Raw genomic sequence first — 14,700 nt, forward strand, 5'->3', positions numbered from 1 at the left:
CTAGCATTTGCCTATTCCGCCGATAGGGCCGGCCCTGGCTGCGCATGTAATACTCCTGTAAAGGATGATATTAATGAATACAAAAAAACTGACTTAAATTCTGGACCTTTGAACTAACGAACCCCCCCTGGCTACGGGCATGTTACAAGTAATGCAAGAAGCATGTTAAAATGTTGTGCTATCCTACAGGAGAGTAAAGGACTAAAATTACAAGTGCTGTCGGAAGAGATGCGTCTTGAGTAAGCGCCGGAATGAGGTCAAGGACTCTGCGGTTTTGACTTCGATGGGCAGGTCGTTCCCCCATTTAGGGGCCAGGGATGAGAAGGAGCAGCTCTGGAGGAAGGAGAGTGGAGAGGAGGCAGAGTTAGTCTTCTGGCACTGGAGGAGCGCAGTGGTCTGGAGGGGATGTATGGAGAGACGAGTGTCTGAAGGTAGCTTGGTGCAGTGTTGGCGAGACAGCGGTAGGTGAGGGTCAATGTCTTGAACTGAATGCATGCCGGTATCTGGAGCCAGTGGAGGGAGCGGAGCAGTGGAGTAGCGTGTGCGAAATGGGGAGAGAGAATATCAGACGAGCCGCAGAGTTCTGGATGAGCTGGAGCGGCAGGTAGTAGATGCAGGCAGGTCGGCCAGGAGGGAGTTGCAGTAGTCCAGGCGGGAGAGGACCAGGGACTGGATGAGCAGAGGTCTGATTTGGAGAGGTTGAGCTTGAGGTGGTGCAAGTGCATCCAGGCAGAGATAGCAGACAAACATTAAGAGATGCGAGAGGGTATGAGAGGGTCAGAAGAGGGAAAAGACAGGAAGATCTGGGCATCATCAGTGTAGATGTGGTAGGAGAAACCATGGGACACTGGCACCTGGTAGAGAAAATGCCCCTTGTCAAGAATCAGCAGAGACAGTGGCCCAATGCGAATTAACCTGTTCATGTTGGGGTTCTGGTTCTGGTTCTGCCCCCCCCCCCAGAAATGATTGCAAATTATTATTCCTAACCTTTGGCTCAAACTGTAAATAGTTCAAAGGTTCGCTCTGGAGTCACCCTGTAATGTGCTCTCCTCTCTTTCTCCTTGTGTACATAACATCCTTTCAATGGTAACGACGAAGACTCTATGTTAGAAAGCAATATTAATGACGCGGTGCCATTCCCCCTGCTTCTTGTCCACAGAAGCCATGTCCGTCATCACAGGGGTTTGTATACCAGGGTTGTTTTTTCCCTCAAGTTCTTGCCTCAAGTTTGAATTACAAGAACTTCTCATTAACATCATGTTTCAACTTTAAGTTCATTGATGGAGAATAACATGCCTATCCTTCTTGGTTTGAATCATCTGCAGCTGTTGGAGAAATACCTGGAATGACGCCTTGGGGACAAGGAATGCGGAGTGGAAGAGGTGAAGATGCATGCCTTCTTCAGAGTACGTGATGCACACAAGCGTTTTACAGAAGCTCTTTCCCATGAAGGTGACACCTTCCTTAATTCAGAATAACTACAGGAAGTGAACAAAAAGACTGAGAGGAATCTGCAGCCGTTTTCATGGACCCGACTGCAGAACATGAACATGTGAAGAACCCGGCTTTACCTCTAGACACACTCAAAAATGCGTTTGGAATTGCATTCTTCTTGACTGTTAAAAAGGGAACTGAGCTCCTGTGCAATACTTCTCAAATGATTCCATAGTAGCACTGTATTTGTCCCGCTCCTCCTTGGCAAAATCAAACGTGTTGTTTTACATATCTAGCGTGCCTCAGCCTGCCACCGTTAGCAGCAGTGCAATTGTACAGCAGTCGTTTCTTTCATCCACTCAAATAGTGAGTGTATAAAGCTCAAAACTCTGCTTGAAGGATTTCCAGTTCTCGTAGACATTGGTTCAGAAACATATTGGTTTAGATATATTGATTGGATTGCATCTACTAACAACGTTTTGAATATATACATATATACATACACTGGTTCAGAAATATAATTTTTTTCAGATATATAGATTGGAACCCATTTTACCCATATTTGTAACTGAACCAATGTATATTTATAAAAAACTGTAAATAAAACTTTATTATTATTTTTTTTTGTAAATGTTGGTAGGCTATTGTTCCCACTTGGCTGGTGGATAATGATAGACCATACTGTCTTTGTATGCATGTGTGAGGGAAGGTTTAGTTCTGCTTGGCTAGCAGTGCCACTGAAATTGCCACCTAGTGTTTCAGTTGAACACTAGGACTCAGAAAGATCAATCACTGGTTCTTTTAACTGAACCAGAAGAAAGAAATCATATACCAAAGTGGATATATCATATAGCAGAAAAAAATATTCATATACCAAAATGAATATATCATATGGCACAAAAATATAAATCATATACCAAAGTGGATATTTCATACAGCAGAAAACAAAACAAAAAACGTATACCAAAGTGAATATATCATATATCATAAAAAACATGTCACTCTGCAAAAAAAATATATACCAGAATAAATGTCACATAGCACAAAAAATATACATTACCATTATAAATATCCATTGTTCATTTATTGAGAAACAGTGAAAAAAAAACAAAAAAGTAATCATTACTTAGTTGAAACTTGAAAAATAAGGAATAAGGAACCATTACTAAGGAATCAACTTCACAGAGGTAAAACAAAACTCATGCAAAATCCAAGAATCATAAGTGTATAAATCATAGGTAAAAAATAATGAAATCAAACAAGCAAGTGTCTAATGTATATAAACAAATACGTGTAATAAGTATAAAGCCAGAAAACGAATAAATCAAGCCAAGCTAATTAAGTATTAATGTGCCACAAGTGACATTATGTTTGTGTTGGTTGTCACAATGGAAATTGCTTTTTAGGTGTTCTTGCTATTTTGCTTTTCTTTTTTGTTTTGTTGTTTAGTTTTATCCTACAAAACAACACAAATGTATTTGAATATAACTATAATTGATTCCCATTTTAGTTTACCACAAAGGAATTTGAGAATACCATGATTTACCTTGATCGCTATTCGTATGGCATGCTTCCTCTGGTAAACTGGGCCGTATTGAAACAGTGTGTATTAAAGTACTGTGAGTGCACGTAAAAAACACAATAACACATTGTAACATTTGGGCAGTACCACAGTAAAACATGTTCACAGTGCACAGATCCTATGGTAAATTGGCCAGGGAACACTTGCCTAAGGTTGGCACTTTGTACACCAAAGAGCAGATATTGTTTTTCAGTTGAACAAAAAGGAGATTTCAACATAAACGAAACTGATACTTCTGTCTGGGAGTGAGTGTGAGTGTGAGAGTGGCTTCCTGAAGCAGCAGGAGGCGTGTTTTATTAGATTCAGATTTCGTTTTTTTCCACAGATACCGTCTGTTACTTATTTTAGTTCTTCAAGTGGCTGTTTTTCTATCAAGACCAAAACCGAGCAACAGAACTGGAAGAAAAGAAGCCCTGACTCAGAAGTATTGAAAGAATGCATGTTGCGAGAGGAGTTTTTTGGGTTTAAAAATCAGTTGAAAGACAGTGGGTGTGCCAAAGACAAAAGTCACAAAACAGGCCTGAGCACTGCTTTACACAAGCAATGCAGAAAGACTTTTAGCAACAGGAGACAATGGCACAGATAGGTAAGTTCAATTCCATTTCCTTTTTTGCTGGGGTCCCACAGTCAAAATCACTTTTAACAGTAACCGCTACAGATCTTGTTTGTGTTTCTTATATTTTTTGTGACCTAAACTCTGGCTTCACTAAACTGAACTGATGGTGAACTGGGAAATGATTTGTTTGCTCTCATATCTACAGTTGATAGTACAGTAGTCTGCCCTGTATGCTTCCAAATATATGAGAAGCAACTTAATGTTTTGCCAGGCTATAGACCAATTTATGTTTTTCTGCATTACTGTATGTAAGTTTCTAAACACAGTATATTGTTTCTGTTTTTCACACATTATTTTAGCTTCCTAAAAATTCTGCTAAGCAACATTAACACTAGGCAGTGTTGTGTGTTAAATAAAAGATGCAACAACAGGTATGCTCAATATGTGACTGCTCTTTACAGTTTATGCCTTTAAAGCAGTGCACTACTGAACTACAGCGCTGTAGGAAATGGCAGTAGAGATGGGCAGTTCGATTAATTTTGACTCAATGAATTTGATTCAGTTTAGTTTGGTGAATTTGTCCACATATTTGGTGCACTAACGTTGTGCCAAAGATTTTCCCAGTTGCTGTCATTAATCATGGATTGGTGGATTAAAACCGGTTCGCTAGTCAAGTACAAATCCAATGATAATGCTAGCAAAGTGCAAATACTTGAATCCAGTGATGATTTCAGAACAGAAAATACTGAAAATTGCATCCCTGTTTATGGTCCACTGTCCACTGCAAGTGTCCACTGCTATTTGTAATTTAGCTAAATCCTCAGACGGCCTGTGTAGAAACAAAACAAAAGAACCACGATGAGAATTTAAAATTGTGATTCTACTGAATGGGGGAAACTGAACATCCAATGCTATAATGTGTTTTGTGTTTGCAAACATTAGCCAACGAGCCAGGAAACCCACCAAACTCAAAAGACACTTTGAATCCAAATACAACGAGTATATAGGGAAAACCAAGGTTTTCTGGAGAAAATGTAATTGTTGAAACGACACATAAAAAAATATGTTAGAAGTTTTTTTTTATTCAGGGGCGAATGCGAAGGCTACAAGGTATCTCTTGATTGCAAAAGTGGTAAAGACTACACTATTGGAGAGATCTTGGTAAACCTGCTGCCAATTCAAAATCAAATTAGCAAAATTCAGTTGTCAGACGATACACTACGGCGGAGGATTACTTAATGGCTGAGAATGTTTAGAGCCAACTATTTATAACAGTATTTTTCAATTCAAGTAGATGAGTCCACTGACTTAGTGAACAATGCACATCTCATGTTCTGTTAGGTACATTTTCTTGGGGGAGGTTCTCAGCGATTTTCTTATAAGTTTTAGACAAAGATATTCTAATCTCTTTCCTTCCAAACTTCTGATTGGTCAGATTTGGGGTAATAAAACTGAAATTCGAATCGAAGCAGTCTTTGCCATTCCTCTCCCTTGATTCCTACAGAATGTGTATTGGGGTGTGATGGCTTTGAGGAAAGTGAAAATGGTTCAAATGTTACCAAGAGTTTCTAACTCTTTATATTGTCAAGTTTTCGTTCTATCAGTTACATTTTCAAGTCCCTCAAAGCATGACCTTACAGTTGATACCAAACAAGCCAGGTGTTCTTTCTCGGTGATGTTAAATTTGAGTCTTTTTGGAATTTCAGGGGGGGCTGGTCTGATGCCCATGTCAGTGGAGGATCAATTAGGATGTGTGAATAATTCTCTCACCAAATGTTAATGTTGCATTGTATGTGAAATGGTTGTTTTAGATAATGGTCTTTGTTTTAAGACCAAACATGGCTTGAGCATGTTTTGGTTCTGAGGTAGAAGTACTTAAGTACCGAGGAAGAAGCTGGGTAACACTTCTGTTACCAGCATGTAGTTTCTCTGGAGACGTGGAATGACTGTCAAATGGGCTGCCATTCCACGTCTCCAGAGAAACTACATGCTGGTAACAGAAGTGTTACCCAGCTTCTTCCTCGGTACTTAAGTACTTCTACCTCAGAACCAAAACATGCTCAAGCCATGTCAGTCCAGCATTATATAGTGAATTTAAGGAGCTTAGCAAGTTTTTGTTATTTTTGCATGTTTCAAGACGATTTCATCAGAGACCAGATTTTCCCACCACAGTGCCAACCTCCTGGGTCTCAACAGACTGGGCTTTGCTTTCCTCGACACCAGTGGGTCAGCTTTACACGCTGTTGTCTCACCATGGCATCAGCAATGGCCTGCTCTGTTCGACGGCCTTGGTTGTCTGTCAGCATTCAACCACCTCCTCAACCCCTTCAGTGCACCCCGTCATCCAGCCGATGTAAATTGTGAATTTCAATACTTGGTTGCACATCCCTTGCAGTCAATGCCGGCAGGCCTGTACTGCAGCTGTCTTTAGTTCCTGCTTGTTCTTGGGGTGAAATGCTGCTCAGTTGGATTCAGGTCAGTTGATTAACTTGGTCATTGCAGAACAGTCCACATCTTTGCCTTAAAAAAGTCTTGGGTTGCTTTCACAGTATCCAATGAGTTTTGAAGCTTTTGACTGAATCTGAGCAGATAATACAGCCCTAAACACCTCAGAATTCATCCTGCTGCTTTTGTCAGCAGTCACATCATCAATAAATACAAGGGAACCAGTTCCCTTGGTAGCCATACATACCCATGCCATAACATGCTTCACAGATGAGGTGGTATGCTTCAGATCTTGAGCAGTTCCTTCCCTTCTCCATACTCTTCTCTTCCCATCATTCTGGTACAAGTTGATCTTTGTTCCAGAACTGTACAGGGTTCTTAAGATGTATTTTGGCAAACTCAAATCTGGTCTTCCTGTTTCCTGCTTACATCTTGTGGTAAACCCTCTGTATTTACTCTGGTGAAGTCTTCTCTTGATTACTGACTTTGACACAGATACTCTACCTCCTGCAGGGTGTTCTTGATCTGGCCAACTGTTGTGAAGGGGTTTTTCTTCACCAGGGAAATAATTCTTCTGTCATCCACCACAGCAGTTTTCAGTGGTCTTCTGGGCCTTTTGGTGTTCCTGAGCTCAACAGTGCATTCTTTCTGTTTAAGACTGGTCCTCCCCTATGCAGGTCATGGATAAGCTTGGGACCTCCACATTCCGCCTTTCTGACAGCAAAGTAAAGCACAGCAAAAGCAGATTAAAATCATAGAAAACCACTGAAAACTACAGGTCATAAAACATAAAAGGGGTATATTGGACGAAACAAGAGACTGGAGATAGGAAGGAGGTAATCAGCAAATCACAGTCTAATCTGACTTTGAATATTCTAACTGCTTAAAACGCTGAAATGAAAAAGTGTAATTAACATGTAATAAACATGTTGTTTCCTTTTCTGTAGATGATGACTCATATCCAGATTACAGGATTGTACTGGTAGGAAGACCTGGCGTGGGGAAGAGTGCAACAGGAAACACTATCCTCGGTAATCGTCTGTTTCAGTCTAAAACACAAGAAGTGGCCGGAGCAGCAGGAGAGACTGATGGGAGACGAGTTGTTGTGATCGACACCCCAGATTTCTTTGACTTAGCCAGTGCTAATCAAGCTGCTGTCATGGATTATTTATCTAAGACCCCCAGGGAACCCCGTGTGTTCCTCTTGGTGATGAAGGCCGGCAAGTTCAGCGATGGAGAGAAGATGATGCGACAGATGCAAGAGGACTTTGGCCCCAGAATCAATGAAAGCACCATAGTACTGTTCACCCACGGGGACCTTCTGGAATACAGAATTATGGAAGAATATATTGACAAGATCCCAGGACTGAAGGAGCTGATAGAAGAGTGTGGAGGTCGGTACCAAGTATTCAACAACACAGACATCAGTGATCGTAAACAGGTGAGGAATCTGTTTGAACTGATTGAGAAGATAGCGTTTGTCAGGGCTGAGCTCAAAGCCAGACAGCTGAAGAGGATGGAGGAGTTGGTACAGCAGCAGCAGAGGGAGCTGGAGGAATTATTACAGGCACAGCAGCAGAATCTTAATGTGTTGATAAAAAAGCACAAGAACCAGATTGAGGAACTCTTGAAAAGGGAAGGGAAACTGCAGGAAGAGGCCCCAAAATCAAAGTCTTGGATACCTTTTCTTAAGTAGCTTTTGTACCAAAAGCAGGACTAACCTATACAAATGTTACCATTCTTCTTCTGATTATGATGATGATCATTATTTTAATTATTTGGCAGAGTTGCAAAGTTTACAAGAGAACAGTATGGTTGATATACAGAACTACATTTGCTGCATTGTATAGTGTCATGCTGGGTAATACAGCAGTGTGTACTGGAATAGGAGACGGGTTATACACAAGTGTGTATGCAGCTCACTAGAAAAATACATCACAAATGTGATAAGATAAATATATTTTTAATAAAATGTAAAACAAATGAATTTGTAAAAGCTGAATTATGTCGTACAATCTGTATCGCCAGAATCTTAAAATATTAAATACATAGATTATTATTATAACAATATACATTATATTATATATATATTTTTTATGAATATGGATTGATTAATAAGTATATATTTTATATGTGGTGCTTTTCAATTTCTGGTCTAGAAACAACTCCTGTATTCTCTTGTTTGATACCCCCCCTACATTTTCTCTTGTTTTAAGCCTCCATACATACTAACTCTAAACTCTTAACTTTTAATGTTCAGTTCCTTTGGCTGATTGTCAATAGAAACAGTCTACTCCAATCTAATCCTTCTCCACTTAATTATACCTGTATGATTTAACCTAGTTCCCAATAATAAAAAAATAAAAGAAGAATGTAACAGGTCGACCGTGTCATGGCTCAGCTTCTGGTGGGTGTGGGATTGTGGTTCCCCTAGTGTCGGTGGCTTCATTCTGGTGTTTCGGGTGTATCATCTCTCAGCAAGAACTTGTCCACCAGTGTTGCCTTCTCTCAGCCAGAACATGGTTCCCAGCCTGTGGACAGAGGACCAGTTCAGCTGTGCGATCTGTGTATATCTTGAGGAATCCAGTTAGTATTCCCTGTGGACATAATTATTGTATGGGCTGTATTAAGAACTGTTAGATCATAAGAACATAACAAAGTTTACAAACGAGAGGAGGCCATTCGCCCCATCGTGCTCGTTTGGTTTCCACTAAGTGATCCAAGGATCCTATCCAGTCTGTTTTTAAATGTTCCCAAATTGTCTCTTCAGCCACATCGCTGGGGAGTTTGTTCAGATTGTGACACCTCTCTGTGTGAAGAAGTGTCTCCTGTTTTCCGTTTTGAATGCCTTGAAGCCCAATTTCCATTTGTGTCCCCGGGTGCGTGTGTCCCTGCTGATCTGGAAAAGCTCCTCTGGTTTGATGTGTTCGATGCCTTTCATGATTTTGAAGACTTGGATCAAGTTCCCACGTAGTCTCCTCTGTTCCAGGTTGAAAAGGTTCAGGTCCTCAGTCTCTCAGTAGGACATTCCCTTCAGACCTGGAAAAAGTCTGGTTGCTCTCCTCTGAACTGCCTCTAGACATTTGAATTTCATCTGCATTGAATTTAATTTTGTGCTGCTATGTCAGCCCACACTAGGTTAACCAGTTTACAAACCTATCCTCACATCTCAGAACAAATTCCTGACTATATAGAACAATGGAACACTAGAAGCAGCACAGGTTCACTCACACCTAGAAGTGTCACACCAGTTTAAATTACTTTATTCATGTATCATAATGAAAGACGAATAACCATTATATATTTACTTTTTATTACAATGTATAATTGAACATCACTGTAATTTTAACCATTTTTAATATTTTTAACATTTGTTCTTCAGTACAAAATTAGAACAAATAAGAAAACGTTTAATAAAAAATAAATCATTCAAGGAATTTTACAAAAAACTGAACAATCCACGGCTGAAACCCTCCCTTGTCAAGGCTCTGTCTTATTGTCATTTGCACGTCTCTCTCTTGCAAGTGCAGAAAATTATAGATGAAATGAGTGGTAAACTCAAGTGGATGAGGAGAGTAGAAAAATAGCCGGCAAAATAAAATATTGATTATGTAAAGAAGCTGTGCATTGTGAAAAGAATTTGATTTCTACAATATCTGTACTGAAGACGGGGAATGTTTTGGACTGTTTCTGTAACTGGAATTGCCACCAATGATCTGTGGATAATCTGAGGGTTCTGCTGTATAAAGTGTTGGGGAAGATAGTGTCCGACACTTGACTTTTCTGTACAGATTTAACTGTCGACGATGCTCGACTTTCAAACCTGGAAAAGGGCGCTATAAAAAAGACGGGTGCTATGATCACGGATGCAAAGAACAATGTGAGACCTTTTCAGCATTATCTATACAATGGTTTTATTGTTGATGTTTAATGAACTGTTGTTTATTTTTAAAATGGCTCATATCATTGTTTTATTCATGTATGTAACCGATGTATGTGCTTATGAAATAAAATCCAATGTTGTCATTGATATAGAGCAAGTAACCAAGGATCTGATTTATGTTTGTTTGATTAGTGTACGATTAAATCACCTGATTTTACATAAACCCATTGGTGGTCACGACTAAGATAAGTAAAGATACAAAGTGTACATAAAAGTTTTTAAATTACAGCATAATTAGATGTGTATGTTTATGGACACAAAAATACCACCCAATAAGAAAATACCGCAACAAAGCGGTAAGCATAAACGAAGACAAAAAAAACAGGGTAAATACAGTCACTTGTTTAGGCCCAAAAGGAATATAACTTTAGTAGTTTATTCAAACACCACACTAATAACTAAGTTCTTCTATGTTATTATTGCAGGGCAGAAGGGGCATAAAAGAAACAAACAAAACATAACTATTCCTACAGTTTATGATTAATTTAATTTAATTGTAGACCTAAATAAACAAAATACATGGAGGGATACTCACCGCCCAGCCACGGGAAGCCACAAAGAAAATACATCAAGGGAGAAGAAAAAAAGAAAACAAACAAATTCACAAAAGCAGACAAAAAACTCCAAACAAAAGCCAAAACAGTGGCACACAAAATTAGTGTCTATAGGCATCATGTCGAGGGAGGCCCCTACACCCAAGAGCTCTGGGACGTCTATAGGCTCAGGCAGAGCAGAGGCAGGTGCAGCGCATTTAGTTCTCCACCCATACAAGCTCAATTAAAAAACATAGGTACTATACTGAAAATGAATAAAAGACAAATTGTATGAAAACTTTTGTCATTGTTTTGTGTAATGTTGCAGAATGGTTCAGCAAGCTCCTCTGATGAAAGAGTTGTACTACAACTCAGCCAAAGCCGGTGGTTTTGGAGGTAAGAAGGGTTTTCAAAGAAAGCACTCGGAGGCTGAGGTTAATGCGAATAATTTGTTTGTTTCAGTGTGGCTAATAGAGTATGATGCCTACACCCTACATAAACCTGGCAGTCAGGAAATAATATCTGCATTTTGATGTGACTTTACTGGATGATGTTTAAAGTCAAACGTATAATTTTACAGTTGAGCTACCCACTGTGATCGAACGTCGAAACCCAACTGGATAGTGCCCAAATGCACTAACGGATTATTGTCAGTATAAACCGTGAAATATATTCCCCACAGATAGTCTTTGCATTTTTCAGGACTAGCCAATTTTAGTGCTCACAGCTCCAACTTAAACGAGCTGTAATTTTGTCAGGCAGATGTAGGCATATGATATTACTCTCTCTTGTCTCTCTTGCACTGGAGATAATACAGACTCTAGTCCCTCTAGCTTGGCGTCTGTATTTAACCAAAATGAAAATTGTCATAAGCCAAAATGGGGGCACTCACCAAATGCGTCTTCAGGGTCTCGAACGCTGGCTGGCACTGTGTTGTCCAGGACACAGGAGCATTATTTTTAGTTGATGCAGAATCTACCAGTGGGCTCAAAGACTGGACAGGCCACTTCAACAGTGTCTGGATACTGGTACTGGAACATAACGTCGGCCCATAGCACCATCTCGTTATGTGGGGGGATCAGTGTTGGCAATGTAGTCAGGCAGTCCCATTAGAAGGGTTCACCCACTCACCTATTGGTAGCCAGTCCTGGCTCTCCCTGAAACTTGGCCCATGCAGTACTCTGCCCCTCAAATAGCTGCTTCCAAATGGCCCTAATAATACTCATCCTCAAGAATCCCCTCTATGGGCATGCATCCCTCTATCTCTTACAATGAGCACCCCCTTCTGTGGTACTGTGATCCCTCCAATCACAAAATCTAAAACTGCATAACCTACATACGGAATTTTCAACCCATTGGCCGCCCGTAGGTTTAACCAGGACACTTCTTTATGGCTTCTTATGGTTATCCCCGCTAGGTGCTGGAAGAAAAAGGACTTGATAAAAAGAGTCGCTTGAGGGCCAGTGTCTAACACACAAGAGCGGAACCCTCTGGACTATAATTTCTACCCAAGGACACACCTCTACCAAATCGAGCTTCTGAACTGCCGCTCCCTTGACCTGACCCATGCCCACACACGCTACCGGGGTCAGGCTCACTGGACCTCCATTGTGGGCAGTGTCTCTGGATAGGTCCCCCTGTCCACAAGCCATACAGATGTGGCGGCCCTTCTTGTCCAAGTGTCTATAGGGGGAATTGGTCGTGCTCCAAAGGGTTCCTTCCATTCCCCATTTTTAATTGGCCCATCCTTTCCCCTTGAATTTGGGGATCCAGGGCACTCCAAAGAACCAAGGCATAGTAGTAATTGCCCCTGCTGCCAGTGGGGCTTGTCATGGGTGGTCTTGTGACAACAGTCTCCCTCACTACCCCAGAGGAGGGGACCCTCGCACCCCCCTCTATACATCCCCATGCAGGCTCTGATCAGGATCTCAGCACACCCACCACAGACAAAAGGAATCGTAGTAATAACAGGTTTATTGATTACACAACACAGGGTGAGAAGTGTGTGTGATTTCTTAAAATATAAGGACGTTTCTAAATCCCCTTTAATAAACAGGGCGATAAGTAATTCTAAAAGCTGATAAAAGGCAATTCCTAAAATCTAATTCCCTAAGCTAATAATAATAAAAGAAACCCAAAATTAAACAGAAACCTAATCTAATAAAATAATGCTTCCTTTTCCTGATCAAGTGAATAGCAGCAAATAATGAATGTGCAAAGATGTCAACAGCATACAGCTCACTCCCGGACACCTTCTTCCCTCTGGCAACTCTGCACCAGTAAGTCCCTCCTTGCAATGTCCAGGTCTTCTTAGTGCGCTTATCCATTTATCACAGTCTCCATTTCTCGACAGGAATGAAACGTCTAATGAGTTTCAGTGTTTGAAGTGATTACAGAGAGCAGGCAATATAAATTACCCGGCCTACAATTCAGGATTGTATGTGAAGCCAGGAGCAGATGCAGACTCTTTGCTAATGCTAATCCACTGTGGGGTGCTTTGCTATAGCAGATGTAGGAAAACAGAGAGTTTAGCCTTTCGGGAATCTGAAAGTTGGTCATTCCTCTCTTGTATGTATGTATGTATGTATGTATGTATGTATTTTACTTTCAAATAATATTCATCACTTATAACCCTACGGAACAAAACTGTTGTTGGGCCACAATTTTGTTGTTATTGCTTTTAACATGAAAGTGCTCAATTTGCAGGATGAATTGACGACTTCTGCCTTTCTGAATAACTCAGACAGATATGAGGTACTTTAATTTACTTAAAAGCAATTAAATATAACAGATATATTTATAGATTTTACATAAACCCATTGGTGGTCATGACTAAGATAGGTAAAGATACAAAGTGTACATAACAGTTTTTAAATTACAGCATATTCAGGAAAGTTTGAAAGAAGTGAAGATTCTGCCCTCTGGGGCTGGAGGTACATACCTACGCCAGGCGCAGACCTTGGAATCTCTGGGACTGCTCTCACCTGGTTCTCCTCCTACCTCAATGACCGGACCTACCAAGTGACATGGCGAGGTTCCTCATCCATCCCTCAACCTCTCCTCACAGGCATATCCCAAGGCTCCGTCCTGGGCCCGCTCCTGTTCTCTCTCTACACTCGCTCCCTGGGCCCCCTCATCGTATCCCATGGTTTCTCCTACCGCTTCTATGGTGATGATGCCCAGATCTTCCTGTCTTTTCCCTCTTCTGACCCTCTCATCCCCTCTCGCATCTCTTAATGTTTGTCTGCTATCTCCGCCTGGATGCACTCGCACCACCTCAAGCTCAGCCTCTCCAAATCAGATCTCCTGTATTTCCCCCACTCTTCCTCACCTTCTGCTGATCTCTCCATCTTGATCCCCTTGGAATCCACAACTCTCTCCCCTTCTTCTTCCACTAAAAATCTAGGAGTCACCCTCGATCCTGCGCTCTCCTACACCCAGCACATCACCACACTGACATGCACCTGTAGATTCTTCCTGAGCAACATACGCCGAATCCGTTCCTTCGGCACCGACTACTCGACTCAGCTGCTCGTCCAGTCACTGGCCTGGACTACTGCAACTCCCTCCTGGCCGGCCTGCAACTACTACCCACTGCTCCAGCTCATCCAGAACTCTGCGGCTGGTCTGGTGTCTCTCTGCCCCGATTCACACACGCTACTCCACAGCTGCGATCCCTCCACTGGCTCCTGATAACGGCACGCATTCAGTTCAAGACTTTGACCCTCACCTACCGCTGTCTCGACCACACTGCACCAAGCTACCTTCAGTCCCTCGTCTCCCCATACATCCCCTCCAGACCACTGAGCTCCTCCAGTGCCAGAAGACTAACTCTACCGCTTCTCCACTCTCCTTCCTCCAGAGCTGCTCCTTCTCATCCCTGGCCCCTAAATGGTGGAACGACCTTCCCATCGGTCAAAACAGTCCTTGACCTCCTTCCGGCGCTTACTCAAGACACATCTTTTCAGACAGTACTTGTAAAATTAGTCCTTTTAGTCACCATAAGATAGCACTTTTTATCATGCTTCATGTGTTACTAATACTTGTATTATTGATTGATTTCCTCCTTGCTCCCTTTCCCGTAGCCCTTGTCTGTAACCCTACATCTTGACAGCACTTACCTTTCACCGTCCAGGATGTAGGACCTCACTTACTGTACTATTGTATTATATTTTGAATTGCTTTGTTTAAGGTAAATTTGCATTTG

The 14,700-nt window shown here is 41.3% G+C and overlaps 1 long non-coding RNA gene across 1 annotated transcript; it reads left to right on the forward strand.

The window, feature by feature from the left end:
* The first annotated feature begins 3,292 nt into the window (after positions 1–3,292).
* Positions 3,293–10,047, forward strand: LOC136752576 (uncharacterized). The gene is made up of 2 exons (XR_010817317.1): positions 3,293–3,602; positions 6,965–10,047. It is a non-coding gene; the product is annotated as an uncharacterized LOC136752576 (long non-coding RNA).
* Positions 10,048–14,700: the final 4,653 nt, after the last annotated feature.

This window comes from Amia ocellicauda, chromosome 7, assembly GCF_036373705.1.
Source record: "Amia ocellicauda isolate fAmiCal2 chromosome 7, fAmiCal2.hap1, whole genome shotgun sequence".
NCBI lineage: Eukaryota > Metazoa > Chordata > Actinopteri > Amiiformes > Amiidae > Amia > Amia ocellicauda.